This window comes from Macrobrachium rosenbergii, chromosome 17 (assembly GCF_040412425.1).
Source record: "Macrobrachium rosenbergii isolate ZJJX-2024 chromosome 17, ASM4041242v1, whole genome shotgun sequence".
NCBI lineage: Eukaryota > Metazoa > Arthropoda > Malacostraca > Decapoda > Palaemonidae > Macrobrachium > Macrobrachium rosenbergii.
The window spans coordinates 12926270-12935814 of NC_089757.1; positions in this window are offsets into that span (position 1 = coordinate 12926270).

Genomic DNA, 9545 nt, shown 5'->3' on the forward strand with positions numbered 1-9545 from the left:
TCCCTGATGCATATTACTCATACGTTGATCTATGTGGTGGAATAGGTGACTGAAGTACTTGGTGGTCAGTCGACTGCATTAAATCCCAGCCGGGCGTATAGGGGAAGGAAAAATGAGAAAAAGAAAAACAGTGAAAATAGTAATTGTAAAGTTGCCTTTATGCTATCAAATTATAATATAAAATGGGGTAGAACAAATAAATATGCCATTTATTTCTATCATTTATTCCAGAGTTTCCCATTTCAGATGAATGCCATTTCTTCACCTCTCTCTCTCTCTCTCTCTCTCTCTCTCTCTCTCTAATCTGCTAATTTTTTCTGTTATTTGCGATTTTCCTGTCTTCTTGCACTTTTGCACTAACAGCTTTCTCGATCCATATCTACTCATATTTTCATCTGTCAGTGGTCTCCTAGATTCTGGAACAAGAGGATTAGGGTTACATTCTCTCCCCCAGCCCCACCCCCACCTCTTCCGGACCTCTTTTACGGGACCTTCGCCCCTTACCTAGATTAATCAGACACTGAATTCAGAATTAGTATAAGTTAGGAGATGTTGGATTTAAAACCGGACTATAATTCGATGTAAATGAACACTGTCAAAAATTTGGTAATTTGTTCAAAACTGGAATATGCTTATTATTTGCTTTAATTATAATAAGTATTCATTTTAACACGAGGGTGCTACTTCACAAAGAAAATGCATCGTCATCAGTCATCTGGTATCTCTTCCTGCCAACACTAGGTTGAGTACCCCAGCACCCGGTAGGTAAGATAACCCCAGCTGAGAACCCCAGCACCCTATGGATACCCTCCAGTGTATCCCACACTGAGAACCCCAGCGTCAGGTTAGCGTACCCCAGTTTGAAAAAGCCTGAAACAATAGAACTCTGAATCTAATTGGGATATCTCTAACCTGTTTCTGCCTTGCCTTTGGAATTTCCTCCCCAAATGAGATTTTCTGTCTTAGCATTTACCATGCCAATGGCCTCTTCGGGACCACAATAAGATTACACGCGTCATATCAACCCCTCTGGCAAGCGGCGTTTTATGCTACACTTCAGACGCGGGAAAGGGAATCTCTCTCCAATATTCCCTCGTTTCCCGCTGTATGGGAAGATGTGGATAACTTGTTCAAGCTCTGGTGAATTTTTATTGTTCTGCGGAAGCTTGTAATTTCAATTGTAAATATATATATATATATATATATATATATATATATATATATATATATATATATATATATATATATATATATATATATATATGTGTGTGTGTGTGTGTGTGTGTGTGTGTGTGTGTTTATATATTAACACACGCATATTCTTGCCTCCTGTGTTTGAGTCAAGCACTTTGTTGGCATAATTCTTATAAATTTACTGAATATATTTTGTGTCACAGGGAGGTAGATGGATCAGTGCCCTCAGATTACTCAGGGTTTAAAGAAAAGGAAAAAAGTGGGAACCAACACCAATGAAAGCAATGGGAAAATTACTTCTATTTTCTTCAAGAAAATGGAATCAAAATTTTCTTTGTTGACTCTCAGACCTTTTTGTGTTCTTTTGCTACTAACACCAAGCATGTCTAGTTCAATGTGTTTTGCGCTATCTGAGTTCAGACACCATGTGGATTTTCAATTTCTATATAGGGTCTTAGCTAGCAGGTTGCCTTGAGATAACGCAAAAGAACGTCGCACAAATAATCATCTCTTTGCTGGACGTCCTGTAACATAAGAAAAGAGAGACACTGTATATGAAATAAACAATACCGATTATTATTATTATTATTACTATTATTATTATTATTATTATTATTATTATTATTATTATTATTATTATTATTTCGAAATGAACAAATATCCATATGAAAGAAGCTTTGTAATCGTATCAGAAGTAAAGCCAGATTTCACACAGCGGTATGGCCTCCCGTGGAAAAAGATAAAAGTGAATGATAAATCACTGACGATAAATCAACAAATAAAAATGAAATAGAAAAACGTAACGGCATAAAAATAAGATAATTGATTCCCAAACGATGCTGCGGACACAAGCGATTAAGCGCCGCCTAGAAAAATTTATAATTGCAAAAGTTGAGCCGAATTTGATTTAGGATCAATTTGCTGGAAGACCAAGTTAACGAGAGGTCTAATTTGTGTTCGCTTTCAGAGTAGAGAGAGAGAGAGGGGGGAAAAGGAAGCGACATATAAGTTTGTGAGAGAGAGAGTGAGATGACAGATCAGCTGCATCTGACAATTATTATGTATTATCAACTAGAAACAAAAATGCATATTGGTACAGTCTGTCTTATCACGTATTTAACGTTTAATTTCCTTTTAATGATTTTGATGTGTATGTATACGTAATTATATATATATATATATATATATATATATATATATATATATATATATATATATATATATATATATATAATGTGTGTGTGTGTATACATTATGTATGTTTGTATTTGTAATAGCCACAAAGCCCTCTTAACTTTTCGCATTCTTCGCGCTTTTTTTTTTTTCATACGCTTATCACTACGAAGCCTTAGATCCAAGTGCAACTTCTTGCACTAGGATCTGAGGCTTTGTATCCAAAAAAGGGCAAAGAACTCGAGAAGTTAAGAGCGCATTGTGGCTATTACAAACACATACTGCATGTATCTGGTGAAAAGTGACCAGTAGATTCTATATATACTGTATATGTATATATATATATATATATATATATATATATATATATATATATATATATATATATATATATATATATATTTATTTAGACTCGTAATTTGAAACACTCCAGTAGCCTTCGACACTTGAAAGGAAATGAAACACACATCTGTTATATATATACAGTATATATAATATATATATATACATATATATACAATATACACTGTATATACATATATATATACAATATACACTGTATATATATATATATATATATATATATATATATATGTATATGTGTATATATATGTATATGTTTCAAATTACGAGTTTAGCCCATCAAATTTATTCCTTATAAAGTCAGACACGTTTCACGAGTAAATTCTAGCTTCATCAGTTAGTGTTTACTTGAAGGTTCGCAAAGGCTGAATTTTGATTAGCCTATGGATCGAAAAGTAAGTTATCAACTGACAAAATCGACGGGCTGATAGCACAGATTCGTTGATCTGCATGACAAAACATGTTTCCCTTTCCCTTCCTCCACATCCTGGAAGGGCACGAAGACTTGAAGCTTCCTTGTCGGTATCATTTGGTCATTTTGTCTGAATGTTATTTTCTCCAGGTGGTTCTGTTAGGTCATTTGGCCATTTACCAGTCTTTATCTACCTACAAAACCCAATGTGTAATCGGATCTTGTTGATTGTTGGCTTTGGTTGAGAAACTAAGACAACCTCTTCAGAGACGTTCGAAGGTTGTCATTCTTTAAGATTTTAGCCCTCTACTTCAGGTCTTCGGTTGCATGTTTCCAGTGAAAACTTGGTTTCTTTATCATTGCAGATGTCTTCAAATAAAACATAAAGTGCTTAGCCGCGCCTATGAAAGCGATTCACACTGATTGCCTGCCGATTTGTTTTATCTTCTGAGAAAGCAATGACGCCACAATGTTTCATTGCAACAAGAGATTAAGAGTTTATTGACAAACGTTCCAGTTGCTGAGGTTTTCAATTTGATTTTGGGTAACATCTACAGACTGAATACTGCACCTTGTAAATTCTAAAAATATCCTTAAAGCAGTGTTTATTTTTTTTTCTTAGTATACTTAAAATATTGTTCTTTCCTATGCATTACTCCATCTGGTTGTCTGTCTTTGGTTTTAGCAACACTTATTCTTTATTAATGTAGGTTTCTTAGTTGTTATCAAGGTATTCTATCGTTTTCCTTGAGTCCTCTCTCTGGGTACTTAATTTATTATCTTTTTACCTCTTATTTCTCCCTTCACTGTCTTTCTACGAGGAATGAGGCCGCGGGAGGTAAGGCACCCAAAACCTCATCAAGTCATAACTTACGGTTCTCTCTCTCTCTCTCTCTCTCTCTCTCTCTCTCTCTCTCTCTCTCTCTCTCTCTCTCTCAACGTGCTTGCCTTTCGTCTGCGCACGCATTCGCGGTTTTCTAAAATATATCGTAACTCATATACTGTTGATGATCTCTCTCTCTCTCTCTGACGTTTATTACATGTTTCCTTTGCCTGTTCGTCTTGAATTTAAATCATTATTATTAAATAAATTTTATGTTAATACTGAATGCTATTTCATATCATTTTTATCCTAACCCAGTTTCCTTAACCTTGAAACCAAGGCCTCTACAAAGATAGATAGACAAAGAGACACTGGGAAGAATTCAGTTATTATTATTATTATTATATTATTATTATTATTACGAGCTTGATGGCGCCCGCTACGCTGTGCCCTCCCGATCCTGTACCTACTTTACCTACCCCGCCCCTACCCGGAGCGGACAAACATGTTTTCAGGAGGAGGGTGGATATATCATGTTTCCCCTACCCTCCTGATCCTGTACCTACTGTACCTACCCCGCCGCCACCTGGAGCGGACAAACAGGTTTTCAGGAGGAGGGTGGATATGTCATGTCTCCCCTACCCTCCTGATCCCCTATCAACCCCGCCCCCAACCCGGGCCGGACAAACAAGAAAGATCCACTCGGATTTTATTATTATTATTATTATTATTATTATTATTATTATTATTATTATTATTATTATTATTCCATGTAGCGATTAAAAACTGAATGCCACTTCATGTAATATTTCTCAGTATAAGAGTTTTCATATTCCTGAAATTGTGGCTCCTGTGAGCTCAGGGGGAGAGAGAGAATGGGAAGAGTCCATTATCCACCTTCTCTTTCTCTCATGATTTATTGTCGTATGTTTTCGGTGGGGGCGGCGTCTTTTATCTTCTCAGTATGGGGTAACTCTGTGCCAATGATTTTAAGTCTTTATGGTCTTCTGGAGAGAGTTTGGAATCCTTTCTTCTTTATTCCGATAGGTCTCTTTACGACTATAATTTGTTTATATATATATATATATATATGTGTATATATATATATGTATATATATATATATATATATATATATATATATATATATATATATATATATATATATATATATATATATATATATATATATATATATATATATATAAGTGAGTGTTTGATAAAACTAAACTTGTTATTTGATAGGCGCCATAATCATACTCTTTACCAGTTAACATCAGATACAGCAGAAATAAGAGTTGGAAAAATACAGTATGTAATTTGGGATAGATTTGCTGATACATATTTACATTGTACAAGTAATAAGTCTAGTTCCCCCAAGCTGCGTGTCTGCTCTATGTCAACTGAGAGGAGTGATGCCCATTATAGTACGAAATAATGACGCTGGAACAGCTGAGTGTAAGTATGTGAGAACGAGTAGGACAGACTATTAAAGAGCATTAGTGCAACAATTTTACTAAGCTTCAGTATTTTCTCTTTGCTTCCGTTTTCTTTAATTTTGATAACCCTCCATCTTTCAAGAAGCAAATCTGTCATGTCTTCCTGGGTTAAGCCCCATTTTATTTCTTGCCATTATCTAGAGAAGGTCGTTGGCTAAAGTAGATGAGAGGATTTTACTATCAACTTGATGACTTTCAGTCAGTAAAGATTGTTAACCATTGCTAATGAAACACAGAGAACAATTTCAGAAGTAGTCCTTATCTTTTCAAGATATAGTTATCCTTGCTATTGCACCCAAAATCAATGCAAACTTTGCTACTGCGACCTCGCTTCAGTACTAATCATAATATTATAACCAGTGTTCAAAAGCAATTTTTGCTATTTCAACTCTGATTCAAAGGTATCTTGTTACTGAAATGAGTCTCAAGGCTGATCTTGTTATTCCAAACCATTTTCAAAGACAATCTTCTCCCTCTCAAAGGTAGTCCTTGCTACTACAGTCCAGTTTCAAAGTTAATGCTTGATTCTACAATTCACTTACAAAGGTAATGATCGATGCTACATACCAGTTTCAAATAGAATACTTGCTCCTAATCCCAGTCCTGGTTCAAAGCAATCACAGCTTTTGCATTCCAGTTTCAAAAGTAATTTTTGCTCTTTCAGTCCAGTCTCGAAGGCAACCCTGGCTCCTACAATCCCGTTTCATAGATAGTATTTGTTGCTGCTTTCCAGTTTCAAAGATTATCCTTTTTCTTGCAGTCCATTTTCAAAGGCAATCATTGCTGCTACTATCGAGTTTTAATGGTATCCTTGAGACTACAGTCCAGTTTCAACGGTAGTCCTTGTTCCTTCAACCGAGTTTTAGTGGCAAGGATTGCCTTAAGTAATCGTTGTTTCTGCAATCCAGTTTCAAGGGTGAGCCTTGCTTTTAAAGTCTAGTTTCAAATGTCATCTTTGCTGGTTTAATCTGGTTCCAAAGGTAATGTTTTAGTTAAAGCCAGGTTAAAGAAAAAAACAGTCTTTTCTGTTTCACCTCACCTAGTTTTATGTCAGTGACCCACCCCATGTAGTTAAGATATTATCCAAGGATATCTGTTTTCATCTGTGATTTATTATACAGTTGCTTTATTTAAAGAAATGGTCGGTAATTCCTGTATTTAACCTTTTTATATTCTTAAAATTACTATAAGAATTCTTTGTAGAAGATATCGTATCAAAAAAGCCCAAAGATCATGAGTATATCAAAGGAGGAAAACATGCAGGTTAGAAAAGCAGTTTCTATCTCACTTTCTCTCCCGATGGATTGGACTTCTTTTCATGTTGTGGTTTATGTCTCTGCCACTCCATCATAACCACTTCTCATCCTCTCTCTCTCTCTCTCTCTCTCTCTCTCTCTCTCTCTCTCTCTCTCTCTCTCTCTCTCTCGTTGCATAGATATGGCGTGAAACAATTTATATTTTTACGAGTGAGAAATCTCTCCCATTCACCTCCTCGAATGTGAAAAATTCTTCCAAAGGGATTTTCGGATGGGAAGTTATCCAGCCCTGAAGACTGTCATGACTGTATGAATAGGAATACGCTTCTGTTTCTCTCTGCTTTTGTTTTTTTTGGCCCCCTTTCGATCTTGTATACGTATGTGTGCGTGTGCACGTGAGTACGTGCGTAATGGTGGTGTCTTACGAGCACGTTTTCCATTATCTTTCAGTATCTCGATGCCGAAATATATATATATATATATATATATATATATATATATATATATATATATATATATATATATATATATATATATTATACATATACATAACTAAAAGAGTATAAACATAACTAAAAGAGTAAAAACGTGCATCAGGTCGAAGACTAAACCAGAATATACAGGAAAATATCGAACGTATTTATTCTTACTTAGTTGTATTTAGTACATTCAGCACATGTTCTAATGAATATTCTGCTTTAGTTCACTCCTGAAACATATTTCTTCTTCTGTTTTAGCTGTTAACGCTGATAATGAGGTTACGTAAAACATATGTAATGCAAATAAAACTCTGACCTGACAAGACGTACTTTCTCCAAGTTCTCTTAATACTAAACACACACACTCATAGGAACACATTACATTCATACATACATACATACATACATACATACATACATACATACATACATACATACATATATATATATATATATATATATATATATATATATATATATATATATAAAAGAGAGAGAGAGAGGAATTGCATGTGTTGGTTAAGAGTTAACTAGCATCCGTAACTGAAATTGGCAATGATGTAGAAACAAAAAATTCTATACGTAATGTTTGAGAATTGGGTTCTACAAGAGACCAGAAAGCTTGCTTGTGTGATAGCGCATTTCCTTGTTAGTAGAACTTAATCGTATGATAATTTTTTTATAACTAACAGTATGACAATCTGATATTTTGCATAACATATAAACAGGATTAAGGTAGGCAAAATAGATTAAATTTCATTTTTCTGGAAAAGCCAGACTGACAAGGATATTACAAGATGAATTAGAGTATAGGGAGAAAGAGATAAGAGAGAGTGTAAGTAGAAAGAAATTATGACTTTTTCATAATATAATTATGAAAAACCATAGACATATGGAAAGACCAAAGAAAGGATGAGAGAGAGACAAAAAGAAAAACAAAGCGGCAGAGAGAAAGAGAGGAACTCTTCACACTATTGATAAACCTTCCATGAGCTTAATGTCGTTGCTGATTTAACGTGACAAGTCCCTTGAAATCCTGCATTATGAGTATTACCAACTCATTTCCATGTAATGGGCGCTGGCCAGCCGAAGCCCGGGGGCGGCAGCCCGTTATGGAAGTGGTCGTAATGTTGCCCCTGTCATTTCCTATTAGCAGTATGCGTCGATGAACGAGGCTAATATGCCGACTTTCTCCTAGCATAGAAATATCACCAGGGAAATTTTCAGTTTTGTTCATCTTCCTTTAAAGCTAAATTTGTTTTCAATATCTTCTCTCTCTCTCTCTCTCTCTCTCTCTCTCTCTCTCTCTCTCTCTCTCTCTCTCTCTCTCTCTCTCTCTCTCTCCAGTTCACCATTAATAACCATAATCTCATTTCTCGTATCTCTGCATTTCTTTCTTCGCTTTCAGTATTATTCTCTCTCTCTCTCTCTCTCTCTCTCTCTCTCTCTCTCTCTCAATCCAGTTCATCATTAATAATCATAATCTCCTACCTCCGCATTTCTTTCTGCTTCTAGTATTATTCTCTCTCTCTCTCTCTCTCTCTCTCTCTCTCTCTCTCTCTCTCTCTCTCTCTCTCTCTCTCATTCCAATTCATCATTAATCATAATCTCCTTCCTTGTGCCTCCGCATTTCTTTCTGTTTTTAGTATCATTCTCTCTCTCTCTCTCTCTCTCTCTCTCTCTCTCTCTCTCTCTCTCTCTCTCTCTCTCTCTCTCTCAAAAGGTTAAATCTTGCTGAAATAAAACGGTCCCATTCATAAAATTTCGAGAAGAGTAATGTTGTCAGGGAAACTTTGATATAAGAGTTTATGAAACTCGTCGAAAATAAAACTTTAGGGTCAATTTGTTTCATTTTTCATGACCACAATAAACGTCACGGGAATGAGATAAATCTAGGTCGTATCTCTGACGATAATATTTATTAGAGCAGCTTTGGAAACATTTCTTTATGAAATCATAATTTCGAATACCGCTAACACAACGATATATTGCTCCATTTTTTCAAAATTTTCATCAAATTTTCTAACATTGCTCGGTATGAACTAATATTTACATGGACCAAGACCATGAGGCTACAATAATAATAATAATGATAATAGTTTTGTACCAGCTACCCGCATTTCCAAGTTAGTGATGATGTTCTAGAAAATCTTACCTCTCCGTTTTAAGCAAGAACGTTTGTTTAAGTAAGGGATGAGGATGCAAGCCCCTGATCTACAACTGCCCCATCGCAGGATGGGAACATCTTCACCGTAGATTTGAACCGACTAGTCTGGTGGTGGTCTCATGTTAACAGGCTATGGCGTTCTTTATACGGTTACTAGGGCAGGGATGGGAGGGAGTGTTGT